Raw genomic sequence first — 14,853 nt, 5'->3', positions numbered from 1 at the left:
TGTGATAACAGCTTACATATATGTATATACGTTTAGTGGCCCCCTTCTGTGTTGTCATCAACAACTTGGCCGTCTATTTGATGACTTATTCTTTTATTGACCACTACTCGGAGACTAAGTTAAATCGCTGTAGAAAATATTGAGAATTTGTTGGGTGAAAATTTTCATACATTGAAGGAATCTCTCTGTGGCTATTTGACGCTGCGAAAATATATGGAATTAGTCTAAATTTATTTGCTGTTTAATAATTATGAAATTATTATAGAATAGATGCACATGGTTCTGCGAAAATGGATATATTCCTATGTCGATAAGGTGACGCGTGAGGAATATGTCAATAACATTATTTTATTCAAAAAATTATCATGTTGATATTTTCGAAGAAAGAATTACTGGTGGTGCATTATTTAGGATAAAATATATTTTTATTTTTAATATTGTGACTGTTTTAATTATTCTTTGATCCGAATTAATTTGATTCAATTTTAATTCTATTAAGAAGTGCGTATAGTTTGTTTTTTTTTAGAATAGAAATGCGTATAGTTTTGAGCAAGGAGAAATAGTAAACGGCTAGCAATAGAGACTGGCTCTCACATAAATTCCGAACTCGGATTATTTATTCTCACATATCTCATTTTATTTCTGGTTTACATTAATCTTTGAGTTGTTCCATATACATATTTATATATCCACCGTCTTTTGTTTAGTTTTATGATATGAGATAAGATAAAGAAAATTCACGATACTTTCCGATTATTCTTTTTGTTAATTTTAAGTTGGGAGGGAAATTTTGGAATGAGAGATTGACAATGGCCTATTAAAAATATTCAATTCTATTATGAAATAAATAAATAAATAAATAAAAAATACTTCCTTCCCTCCGTCTTTTAAAATATGCGATGGCGTGGGTGATACAAGTTTTAAGAAATATTAAATGAATATATTATGAGTTGAGAAGGAGATCCACTTTATATAATGTTATGTTACTTTAACAATATTGTGAATTAATATATGAAAAATAAGAATAAAAAAAAATGTGATGGAATGGTCTTTAAAAATGAAAAGTACATATTTTGAGAGATAGTTTATAATGACAAAATAGAACCGATCACATATCCAATATAGACAAGCATAATGTTTTCACTATTGATATGACAATTATAATTAGAGTAAGATTTATTATTTCTTTTTTCTAATTAAAATAACCACGATGGGCACATACATTATACTTTGCCCACCATAGATAAGTGATGAGTCCATATTTTTAGAAGGGCGAGAGAGTAATACGCAAGACATTCCGCTGATCAAACGATATGTTCTTTGTGATCCTTTTCCATTTGTCAAATTTTAATTAATTAATTTAGATTTATTTCCATATGGATTGGGTCCAAAGAATTCTTTAATGGCATTTGCGAGGATTGACTTTCATGCTGTTGATATTAATATCCTTTTCCCAAATTCGAAAGAAAGAAGAGTTTGTTCGGGAACGATAAAACGTCACATATTTAATTTATTTTATGTGATAAGCAAAGCATGTACAAGGACAACACAGTTGACCCAGTGGTTATTAAACTCATATATATAATATAAGTTTAAAAAATATTCTATCTATCTCGATTGTCCCAAATATATAAGCTTATTTTCATAAAAAAATATTATTCCCTCCATCCTCATAAATATATCCAATTTGTCATTATTGTTCGTTTTTATAAAATGTATTCAGTCTATTTTTGATAATTTTCCACTCATTATAGGGTTATTGTAAATAACATTTTAATATTTCAAATGACACTTTAGTATTTCAAATGACACTACTCCGACATACAAATGACACTACAAGATTTGGAACGACACTATAACATTTCGAATGACACTATAACGTTTCAAATGACACTATGAGATTTCTAATGACACTATAATATTTTGAATGAGACTATAACATTTCAAATGACACTATAACGTTTCAAACGACACTATGAGATTTCGAATGACACTACATAATTTGAAATGACACTATAATATTTCAAATGACACTAAAACATTTGGAGTGACACTTTGAGATTTCAAACAACAATATAAGATTAGTAACGACACTTTAACATTTCAAAATGACACTATGAGATTTGAAATGACATCTTTAAGATTTTGAAATGACACCACATCATTACGAATGAAACTTTAACATTTCAAATGACACTTTAACATTTTGAAATGATAGTGTCATTTATATAGTGTTATTTTTATAACATGATAGTGTCATTTATATAGTGCTATTTGTAAAATATAATAGTATTGGTGTTATTTATATAAGATAATAGTGTCATTTATAATAGTGTTAGTGTTATTTCCATATAGTGTTATTTCCATATAGTGTCATTTGTAGAACTATATAGCATCATTTATGATAGTGTTAGTGTCATTTTCATACCGTGTCATTTGTAGAACTATGTATTGTTAGTGTCATTTGCATAACAGAAAAGTGTTCTTTATAATAGTGTTAATGTCATTTCTATATAGAGTTATTTGTAGAACACGATAGTATTATTTATATAATATGATAGTGTTAGTGTCATTTCCATATATTGTTAGTGTCATTTGTAGAATAGAAAATTGTTCTTTATATAACATGATTGTGTTAGTGTCATTTTCATATAATGTTAGTGTCATTTGTAGAACATAAAAATGTTCTTTATAATAATATTAGTGTCATTTCCATATAGTGCCGTTTGTAGAACATAATAGTATTATTTGTATAATATGATAGTGTCATTTTCATATAGTGTCATTTATACGTAGTGTCGTTTACAAATGCTATAGTGTTAATTTCAATGTTACAGTGTGTAATACCCTGTTTTCTCGTAGCTAAGTTTAGATTAATTAATTTTGAACTTAGAAGTCAGGATGATTGACGTCGGATAAAAGAAAATGAATTTATTTTTAATTCCAACAAAATGATTTACAAAAGCTTTGAAAATTTGTTTATTTATTTATTTAAATTCTTATGCATTGCATATTCATTTAAATTAAACATTCAAGCATTTACACGAGCTAATTATTTAGCGAACACGGAACGATTATTACAGTTTCAATAATTTTGTCTTGATAAATTTTATTTGTCATCACATCATTTCGTTGCTTAAACAACCCTTATCATCAAAGTCATTCCCTAATTTCCTCAAAAGTCTATTCATACACTCTATCTCATCAACTCTATAGTCTTGGGCTGGGTTGAATCTTCTCTTGCAAGCCATCCCTTGTTATCAAGAAACATCAGCCAATATATTCATGTCACTTCTCACTAGGGCCGTCGATCGGTTCGGGTTCGGTTACCCGAACCCGAAATTGTCATATTTCACTAACCGTTCCCGAACTGTTTTAGGTGTCCGGTTACCCAATAACCGCTATCCACTAGACTAAAGCTTATTCTTAAACTTTAAACATATCATAATTTTATTTTAGCTAAGACTCAATTTTTAAATAAAAATAAATAAATTAATGAATTAATAATTAAAAATATATAATATATATATTAAATAATTTTCAGTTATTTCGGTTAACCCGTTTCGGTTATTGGGTTAACCGATACCCGAAATTTTTCTAAAAATGATACCCGAAACCGAACCGATACCCAAAAATTCGGTTATTGGATACCCAAACCCGGAAATTTCGGTTCGGTTAACGGATTATCCAAAACCCGATAACCAACTAGACAACCCTACTTCTCACAAATCAATTCACACGCATATACTCTAATCTCACAAGAAAGAGCTCTCTCGCCTAAGAATTTCACCAGCTAAACTGATGCAAGCCTTCACCGCTCAACAATACAGCAGAATTCCTCCCAAAGGTTATACCTCTAATTCATCTTGTAGCTTGACAGCATTCTTGAAGGTTCACTAAACTGAAAGCAAAAGCATACACTCATTACATCGTTTCAACAAGATATATGTATATACATGCATATGTGTATTTCACTAAACATTAATCCATAAGAAGAACAACATTTTTTTGTACAGATAACGAAGTCAGAAATGCATACATGTTTACTTTGTTAGTAAAATTTCAAGTTCATGTTTTTACAAACAATAGGACTTAGAATCACTATGTACAGCCTGTTTTATATGAGAAGAAATGAGTGGGAAATGAGAGATCTTGGGTTGAACTCGATTTTGCCATGACTTTTTTTTGTTGGTTTCTTGCTGCTGTTGTGTGAGACGAGCGAGATCGGAGGAGAGTATTTTCTGATATCGGAGCTCGGCAGCGGCGGCGGCGGCCTGACAGCTGTTGTCCGTCAAAGCCAGAGAGGGGTGAGAGGCGAGGCGGCGGCCTTGTCGCCGTTGTCTGCCGGAGACAGAGAGGAGCGAGACCGGGGTGGAAGCGCAGCCTATAGCTGCGCCGTCTTCAGAATTTAGAGAGAGAGAGAGAGAGTTGTCTGTCGGGTGTTGCTTCGTCGGGGATGGAGCCGCCGCGACGGTGCTGAGGTTTTCGATCTGAGAGGAAGGGAGCGGATCTGATGGTAAGACAGAGAGATGGGGTTTGAGGGAGAAGTGAGGGCGTGAAGCGGCGGCCGTGGGTTCTCCGCGGTTGCTGCTACGGCGGAGGAGGACCGGAGATGAGGGACCGCTCTGTCTGTGTGTGTGAGTTATGCGCCGCTGAAAGGGATGTGTGTGTGTGTTTTCTGTTTAATTGTTAGAGAGAGGGGAGTTCGAGAGAGATGGATGGTGGCCGACGGTTCTTCGCCGGGAAAGGTCTGCGGCGGCCGTGTGTGGCCGGAGTCAGAGAACCGAGAGTGAGGGAGATCTGATTGCTGTGAGTGTCGTGTAATTGAGAGAGGGAGAAATAAGTGTGGGTTTTGGGCTTGGATTGTTGGGCTTTTGGATTAGGCCTTTTAAATTTTAAATTCAGTTGGGCCTCCCTATTTTAAAACCTTGGGCTGACCATTAATTGAAGTGTTGAGCCCAATCTATTTTATTTAATTAAGCTATGCAGATTTTTAATTAAAGGCTGCATTATTTTAATTAACTAGACTTATAAATAGTTTAATTAGTTATTATTTCAAAGAATAATTTGCATAATATTATGTGCATATTTTAAGTAATTACTCATTATATGTTTTAAGCATGACATGAAATTGCATTTGCATTATGCAATAGAAAGTATTTATGAGTTAATTGGTTTTATTTATAAACTCAATTATGAAAAAAAATCGAGTAAGAATATTGTTGGTGTCCTTACCTCAAAAATTTAGTTTTCAATTATTTATTTATTAAATTTTGAAAACCCGGCGTGATAAATCATAGAATGTTAAGAACCTTCACTAGGACTTAAGATTAGATTCATGAGACCTATTAAAAATAGATTTCTTGTAGGCTTTGTGGATCGGGAGGATTAGCGCTGCTATTCCGATTCAGAGTTATGATTAAACGACAGGCTTTGCCTATACATGTGGGCTTACTTTCCAAATGTATAAAGTATGATTGACTTATTAAGATATAAATGTATTAATGAATTGGAAACTGTTTATTTAATGAAATGCAAACTGTTTATCCAATAAAATGTTTATGTGCACTATGCTTTGTTTAGGGCTCACAAAGTTAATCAATTGGGGTTTTCTTATTACCTAACACGTTGTTTGAGAATTGTGTACACTTGTTAGCTGACTCGGTGGGTTGATCTCCATCGGGCACTAACCAGAGGCGTTATAAGGGTGCTTGGCTGGATGTGTTTCGGAGCATGAGAAATATGAGGCTTGCCTGGGTAGCGTCTCAAGGTCAAAGTAAACTTGTCTGGGTTACGCCCTCAGTTCAAGTAAGCAGGAGACAGAGATCCATCGGTGGCTAAAAGGTCCGAGATCACAGCGAGTAACAGAAAGGGAGTGTAACATGACTGAGCTGAGGCTAGGGTTCAACTTTCTATTTTAGACTTCCGCTGTAGCAATTACTCTTACATGTTCTTTTGTCTTTTGTTTTCTGAATTTAAGACTTTCATGTTAATTAGATTTAGAATGACATCTCTAATCGAGGTTAAACTCTTAACTCCTAGTTTTAAGCTAATGAATATTGGTTATCGGAAGCATGAAACAAAACTTGTGATCCAAAGGGGACTAGCTTGACTTATTATCTTATTATTCGAGTTTCAACAAAGTTTTCCCTTGTATTATTTTTATGAATTGGTTGCACCTCAATTGTATTTATTCCTTCAAGAATTGGGGTGTGACATAGTGTCATTTATATATCCGAATAATATTATTTATTAATGCAGATAGTGTCATCGAGTTAGAAAATAATACTTATTATTTAGATATATTAAAAGTGTCATTCAAATATCAATATAGTATTAATAATTAATGTAAATAGTATAATTTAATAATAAAATTGGTGTTGTTATACATAATTAAAAGTGTAATTCAAATAGAAATATAGTAGTGTCATTTAATAATATAGATAGTGTAATTTACTAACAACAATAGTATCATTATACATAAATTAAAAGTGCCATTCAAATATACATATAATATCATTTATGAATGTAGATATTGTAATTTTAAAGAAAAATAGTATCATTAAATGACACCTTTAATATATTAAAAATATATTTTAAAAAAAAACAAAAAACAAAATTTTACAAAAAAAAAACAACTGAAAATAAAAAAAAATTAAGAAAGAAATGAAAACCGAAAAGAACGAAAAAAAGAAGAAAAGAACGAAAAAAAAAGATAAAAAAAAGAACAAGTGTAAAGAACGAAAAAAAATAGAAGAAACGAAAAGATAAAAAACAAAAAAAAAGGAGAAGTGGAAAGAACGAAAAAAGAACAAGTGAAAATGCGCTGAAGGGGGGAGCCAAACAAATGAAGAAAAAATCACTAGAATAGTGCGCATAGGAATCTAACACGCGACCTCATAGATAATAGGAATGGGTGCGAACCAGCTGAGCTAATTGCTCAATTTGTAAATGCTCTAGGCAGTTTAATAATTATTCATTGTTTACCAATCCGGGTCAGATTTGACCCGGGTGCACCGTGCACCCAGGTGCACACAAGAATTTGTGTTTAAGTTATTAGAATTTTATTTATTAGAGAGTTGATCATTATAGATGATTGAATATAATTTCAAATTTAATGATGTTTAAATTTTGAGGCGAGATGATGCTCATAACTCAATTTTGGTCTTTCAAGTTTAAATGATGCTCATAAGTAAGAGACGAGATTATCAAGACTCAATTATGATATTTCAAACTCCAGACGAGATGATACTCACAAGTCGGTTATGGTCTTTTAAACTTCAGACAAGATGATGTTGAAAACTCAATTATAGTATTTCAAGTTTCAGTCAAGATGATGCTGAAAACTCAGTTATGGTATTTCAAGTTTTAGATAAGATGATGCTCAAAACTTAGTTATGATTTTTCAAGTTTCACACGAGAGGGGGCTCAGAAGTTAGAGATGACATGTCAAGCTCCAAACGAGATTACTCTCATAACTTAATTATAGTTTTGGAAACATACACTAGACAAAATGATACTCACAAGTAAATTACTATAATCTTTAAACTCCATATAAGATGATGCTCAAAAGTCAAATGTGGTATTTCAAACTTCAGACGATATGATTTTCAAAATTCTGACGTTCAAATGTCATATGTGGTCTTTAGAGCTCCAGATGATTATCTAATCTTATTATGTCCATGTGAGATAATACTCAGATGACATATATATGTTATCTTGATTAATTTATTTCTTATCCATCAAATTTAAAGAATTTGTACAAACTTAATAAATATTATCGGTATAAGATTAACAACAGATGCGGCATCATACTTCAAATTTACATATTTTTTTATTCTATAATCTTGAATCCCACATCAACTTCATCAAACGAATATTTATATATAAATGTATTTCTATTATCACAACCTACAATTAATATTTAATTGGCGAAAGTAATTGAGATTAATATTATCACAAATATTGTTCTATTAATTTAATTTGATCATATCAAATTAATTAAAAAAATAATTTATATATAAACTATTTCATATGCTATAACAATAAAAATAATAAATAACGATATAAAATAATTTTCATCGAATTTCGACGGATTATAAATAAAGAGATTATAAAGAGTAAAATTGAAGCCATGAATAGAATCACCTCATGCACGTTACAAATAGACAATGTTTATGCAAATAAAAAGAAAAAAAAATGAAAGTTAATTAATTTCGACTCTGGCTCAGAAGAAGATGTAATGTACGAGGATGAAAAGAAAAACAATCTCATGCATCTTTGCTCCACCCTGTAGCAGCGGTATGTTAACTTCAACATTGCTTCCACACAAATCTCCATGTTTGTTTATTACATAACCAGATTTGGATTTCCTTTTACAGAACTCGCGCCAGGGACGAAATTTTGGGCTGCAAAAGATTGGGGCAAAGAAAATACCGGAACATTTAAGATGTCATAAGCAGACTGATTTGGAAAAGGCAAAATCAAAGGTTCAACACTGCCTAAGTCTCTCCCTTGTATAGGGGAGTATTACTAGGGGCGTTTACTTTGAATGATTGATTATTTTTATCCTCAAGAGTAGGATATCTCTAACTGGAAAATGAAACAACAGAAACCTTCTTTTTTGTTCTTTAACATATTTCATTATTTATGTTAGGAACTTAGGAACTTAGGATTTAGCCACATTGTGATATTTAGGAGCAAAAATAACAAATAGATTCATATGCATAAATTGATACCTATATTCCTTTATTCTTGGATACTAGTCAACCTAAATTGGAGCAACTAATCCCAAAAAACCAGATTACATTGTTGCTGTTCACATATTCCATAACTCACCTGATTAGATAAGGAGGACTGCAAAACAATCCAAATGAGTTGTTTAAATTGCCGGTAGGCAGTGGCATACAGGCGAGTGACTGGGCCTGTTTATGACAGAGATTTGAAGTTATTTCTTCCCATTTTGTTTGATATGTTCTATGCATGATTTCCTTATGTTCATTGGGCTTCATGTTGTGGCCTGTGGGTTCTTTTTATCTTTGGTATGTTATGTTTTATTTATAGGCATTAATTATCTATGACTTGAAATTAGCTTATGCTAAGTCACGTTTGAATTTGGAATCAGATGATGTACTAGATATGAAGCTAAATGTTGTTTGTCAAACTCAAGTCTAGGGATGACAATTTATCCGCGGGTAACGACTCGAACCTATTAGGGTGGATTTGAGAAGTATTTGATATCCACGGATAATTTCGTGGTTGCAATTCACTATCAATTTAGTTCGTGGGTATGAGTTTGGATACTTACTATCCATACCCGCGAAACTCGTTTACCCGCGAAAAATATCCGCGAAAAAATTCCTAAAAATATGGGCTTTGAATATACATTTGAGATATGGGTCAACATATCATATCTTAAAAAAAGGCCTTAACAGAATCTAAACCTAAGACCCAAACACTAAGTCAGCCATTGGAATTTTATATTTTAGTTGATAAATTTGAATTTAAACTATGTTATTTGTGGATTTCAACATGGATGAAGGATGTGGATTTGAACTATGTCATTTGTGTTGATTTTTTTTTTTTGTATTAAATTTGTTATAAATTTATATTTAAATTCTGTTTCGCGGGTATCCGATGGATAGTGGGTGAGGGTATTCGACAAATAGCGGGTGGCGGATACCCGATGGATAGCGGGTTGGCGGATACCCGAGAGATAGCGAGTATCCGCGGGTAGCGAGTTTGGATATCATTTAATATCCATGGATAATTTCGTGATTAAAAACTACTATCCATTTAATTCGCGGGTATGGGTATGGATAGTCACTATCCGTATCCACCATCCCTACTCAAGTCAGTGTCTGTGTACTTATCTATTTGCCTATTTCTAAAAAAGTTCTTATTAAATAATAGAAAATGCCTTTTATTTCTCAAGTTGGTAATGCACTAATGTACTTGCACTTCGCAAACCATCAATGTGAATGGGAGTCATCAAGTGTCTTTATGTGCTGCACTTGTGCATATTTTCCGCTTTTGGTCAAGGCCCTAGCATTGGCTAAAGTCCTCCATTAATAAAATAGATTACTTTTATATCTAACTCAAAATAACTTGTTTCTTCCAGTTCATGAATAAGGTTCTTTATGCAAGAGAAGGTGCAAAGAGTATAATGGATAGGACATTTGCCAACTTCCCCTGGCAGGTTCGGGTTGAGGTGGATGGTGTTGAGGTTGAGGTTCCCGAGGTCAGTGCAACGTAGTTATGAATACCTGATATATCCTTAGAGTGCACCTTCTTCAACCTTCATGCAAAATATCTTCCACTCTGCCTCAAGTTGATGGAAATTGATGCATCATTGTTGAGCCTTATAATGCCACTCTGTCTCAAGTTGATGGAAATTGATGCACCGTTTTCCAATCGAGAATGCAGCTGAAAACTGTGCTATGAAGACTACTACTAACAAGAAGGCGGAAGCAGAGAATATTGTTTCAAATGTTTAGCAAGTTGTGCGCATCTGTAATATGTTTTTTAAGACATATAACTGAATAAATAAATGTGATGTTTTCATTATATTTGGATGATAATGTCTGAATATTTTGGATGTTATATACTCCCTCCGTCCCAACTTTTAGTATCCAACTTTCCTTTTTTGGTTGTCCCACATTTTGGTATCCATTTCTATTTTTAGTAAAAGTAAGTGGGGCCCTCACTCCACTTTAATTATTTTAACTCTCACATAAAATGTGGGACCCTTATTCCACTCACAACACATCAATCACTTTATTAAAACCCGTGCCGTTCTCAACTGGATACCAAAAGCCGGGACGGATGGAGTAATGTATTTTATCGATGGCAATGTTACTTTATTGTTTTAGAATTATTTATTTAATTTTGAGATAAATAACAGGAAAATTGAAAAAAATATTATAGTTATATCTTTAATAACGGTATGTAATGTTATGTATAACAGTTATGGATAACAGATATTAGTGTTATCTATAAGGATATATAATTGTTATGTATTTCTATCAAAGATAACGGTTAGAACCGTTATGCATAATGCTTAAAGATAACGAAATTTCACCGTTATTTATTTAAAAACTGCCGTTATGTATACCGATATAGATAACGGAGATATATAAACTTTCATTACGGTCTGAAACGTTATGTAAAAGGCCTATAGAATAACGGATTATCAGGCGTTATTTATTTATGGATAACCGTTATGTATAATAGTATATATAACGTATAAATATCCGTTATGTATGTGCGCCATATATATAACACCACTATACTTAACGCAAGTTTTTTCGTATAGATAACGAATAAAATTCGTTATGTATGAGCGTTTTTGGCGTAGTGATTTGGCATTAGATGCCAGATTTCTTTTTCTTTTGTTTGATATGATAAAAAACTATGACAATGTACGTGTTTATATTGTTTCAGCCATTGTGCCCTTACTGTAGTCATCAATCTATTATTTTGCTTGTATAGTTAGGCCCAAGAAAAAATATAAGTAATGTTATTTTGTTCAGAAAAGAGTTACAGTAAAAAAGAAGATATTGTATTAAAAAAAAATCAACTTAAATCACCTTATTAGTCTTCTAATGTCAATGGTAACATCATGGCAGAGTCGGAGGTTTTTTTAGAACAGTAACTTAGGTTAATTTGAAAATTAAGATAATTTTTTTTGAATTTATAAAAATAGGACATTAATTAATAAGTGTTGCACTCACATGACATTTCTTGGCCTATTATCAAATTTTCGGGCTTACCCGCACGAATCAAGCACATGACATCTTATCTAGAGCCCTAAAAATGACGTGCTTGCCACATAATCAACCCCTCCATCTCTTCATATCACTAATGAGATGATAACACCAAGTTGATTAAGTCCATAAATTCAATAATAGGCCGAGAAATATTCTGCGGGTGCAACACTTATTAATTAGTGTCATATTTTTACAAGTTCAAAATTTTTTGTCCTAATTTCTAAATTGGCCTAAGTTATTGTCCTAAAAAACTATCCGACTCTTATCCATCATGGCATGCATCTTGGAGTATTATGGAGTATTATGAAATGCGTATTTCATAATTAGTACTCCCTCCGTCCCGTCCAAGATGCTATATATTCCTTTTCGGGCCGTCCCAATGAAGATGCTACATTTCTATATTTGGCAAAAATAAAGAATTTTAAACACTTAATTAACACTAATTAAGTATTTATTTATTAACTTCTCTCTCCTACTTTATCACTTTATTACCTTCTATTTCTTACTTTATCACTTTATTACTTTCTCTCTCCTACTTTATCACTTTATTATTACACACCTAAAACATTAATTTACAACTCTTTAAATCCCGTGCCAAAAAGTAAATGTAGCGTCTTGGCCGGGACGGAGGGAGTACTATATACTAAGATATATTGTACTTTGCATGGATATTCTTTTATTCTAGATTGAACTATCTTATATATGTTCATGATTAGTGAGATCCGAATACATCTACGATTAGGGTGGCGTGTGTGTAGTGTGTTTTACTATTATATATTAATCGAAGTTTGTAAAAAAAATTCAGAAATACAGAATAAAAATATAGATACCTTATTTTAGGAGAATAAAGATATAGAAACCTAATAACGTGTTTTGCTATATATATAAGTTTACAACGCTATATATATGGTGACAAATTGGAGGTTTGACTGAAAATCATAAGCAACTAATTACCTGGCCAGATGAGATCATCTGTCCCAGAATGTAGTGTGTACTACTGTGTACCACTCTTAATTTCTTTATTTTATAATTGTTTCTTATAAAAATAAAAATTATTATTATATTATAAAGTCTAATTAATATTTATCACTAAAATTGAAATTTAAAAAATAATATATCCAAACTTTGAATTAATGAACCCAAACAATCTATTATTAATTCAAATAAATATAAAAAAATAATTATAAACCCTAATTGGATAAGTGAACCCTTGTTAATTATTTTTATATTATATTAAAGCATGATAAATTAAAATTAAATAGTAGATAATTAAAAATTATAAAGAAATTAAGAGTGTTACACACTACATTTGAAACGGAGGATTCCATTTGTTATATAATTGTAAATTCTCAAATTAGTGGGTGGGACTTAAAATATTCTTAGTTTATAACCATAAAATTTAACTAACTGTGGAAAAGGATTTAAGGGGCATTTGCTTGGAAGAATTAGTTTTGATAAATAAAAATAGTAATTCTAATTCCTTATTTGTTCTGATAAATTAAAATTTTGGGATGTTTCAATGTCCTTAATTATTTCTATCATTTAAATTAGTTTTATTTTATTATTAGGGTGCATTTACTTTGGTTGTAAAATTTTTATTGGAAAATAATGGATTAAAAAAGATGACAAAATATTATTTTTTTCCCTCTTTTTTTTGTTTTTTTTATTGTGTCTACTAGAGATGAAAAGATGTTGGAAAATATTTTCACACCCCTACCATATGATAATATTATCCAATATTTGAGAGAAAATAAGTGAAAATGAACTGTCCGAGAAAATATTTGACCATGTCCCGAATTTTTTTTTCATTATAGTAAATATGTAAAAATAATATAAAAAAAAATGTCCGAAAATATATATTTTCTTTTATTTTCCATAAAAGTAAACACACCCTTATTCTAATAAAAGGATGAGGGTAAAGAAATTCTGTTATTGAGGATATATGAAATTACTCAATCATATATGCATGTTCTTTCTTTTCTTTTTCTTTTTCAATTTTTGTTTTTGTTTTACTTTGTCTTTCTCTCTCTTAAATAGCTTAATATATCGACCGATTTCTTCCACACCTTGCACCCTTAAAAAAATCGATGCATTAAGATTTAAATTAATTAATACCATGATTTTCTGTTGATGCTTAAATACACAACGTCACTAAATTTATTGACATGCATCTTTTAAGTTCTAACATTTTGGATATGACTAAAATAGTAAATATTAATATTATCTTAATCCATCTAATTTTTATGCAAAATTTATGCCTAAAAATATAATTCAAGTATACATCTAAACAAAATTATTAATATCCTTTGCATTTTATAAGAAGAGTTTCAAATATATATCTAAATGGATTTTGTTGAAGGTAGAGTTCCACTGATATATCATGGTGAGAGTTCCAAATATATATCAAACTAATTAATTAATATATTTTTATTGTATTTTAATATCTAATGAATTAACTTATTTTTCAAAATACACTCTTCATCCACAAAAAATAATCTTAGAAGAGGACAGTGGCGGAGCTACAGCTTAAGCAAGTGGGGCAATTGCTCCCCCTCAATTTTTTTTAATATAGCTAATATATTCATATATATGTGTATGATTATAAAAAAAAATTAATTCTTGCCGCACCAAAATTTTGAAAAAAATTAAAAGGGGCAAAGTTTTTGCCCCCCTAATCTTTAGCGGCCTGGCTCCGCCCCTGGAAGGGGATGACATAGGTTCTAATAAAAATAGTTGAGTGTATTATGAGTGGAGAAATGGCTCCACTTAAGAAGTAGTGTAAATAATAATAATTAATTGTATTGTGAGTGAAGAAATAGGTCTATTATATATAGAAAGTTTCAAAAAATGGAAAAAAACTTAAGTTATGTGGACGTCCCAAAATGATAAAAAAGTATATATTTTATATTCAAGACATGTTTTATTAGTATAAATAAAATATTATCCCAAAAGAAAGATAAAAAAAGAGGATGAGCCATTAACGAAAGTGAGATATATATAATTTACCAAAAAGCATAATTGGGTGATCTATGTTGACTTAAGTTGGACCATCCAGACCTTCTCAAAAAAAGTTGGATCATCCAGA

This window comes from Salvia miltiorrhiza, chromosome 1 (assembly GCF_028751815.1).
Source record: "Salvia miltiorrhiza cultivar Shanhuang (shh) chromosome 1, IMPLAD_Smil_shh, whole genome shotgun sequence".
Classification (NCBI taxonomy): Eukaryota; Viridiplantae; Streptophyta; class Magnoliopsida; order Lamiales; family Lamiaceae; genus Salvia; species Salvia miltiorrhiza.
This window is presented reverse-complemented; position numbering follows the sequence as displayed.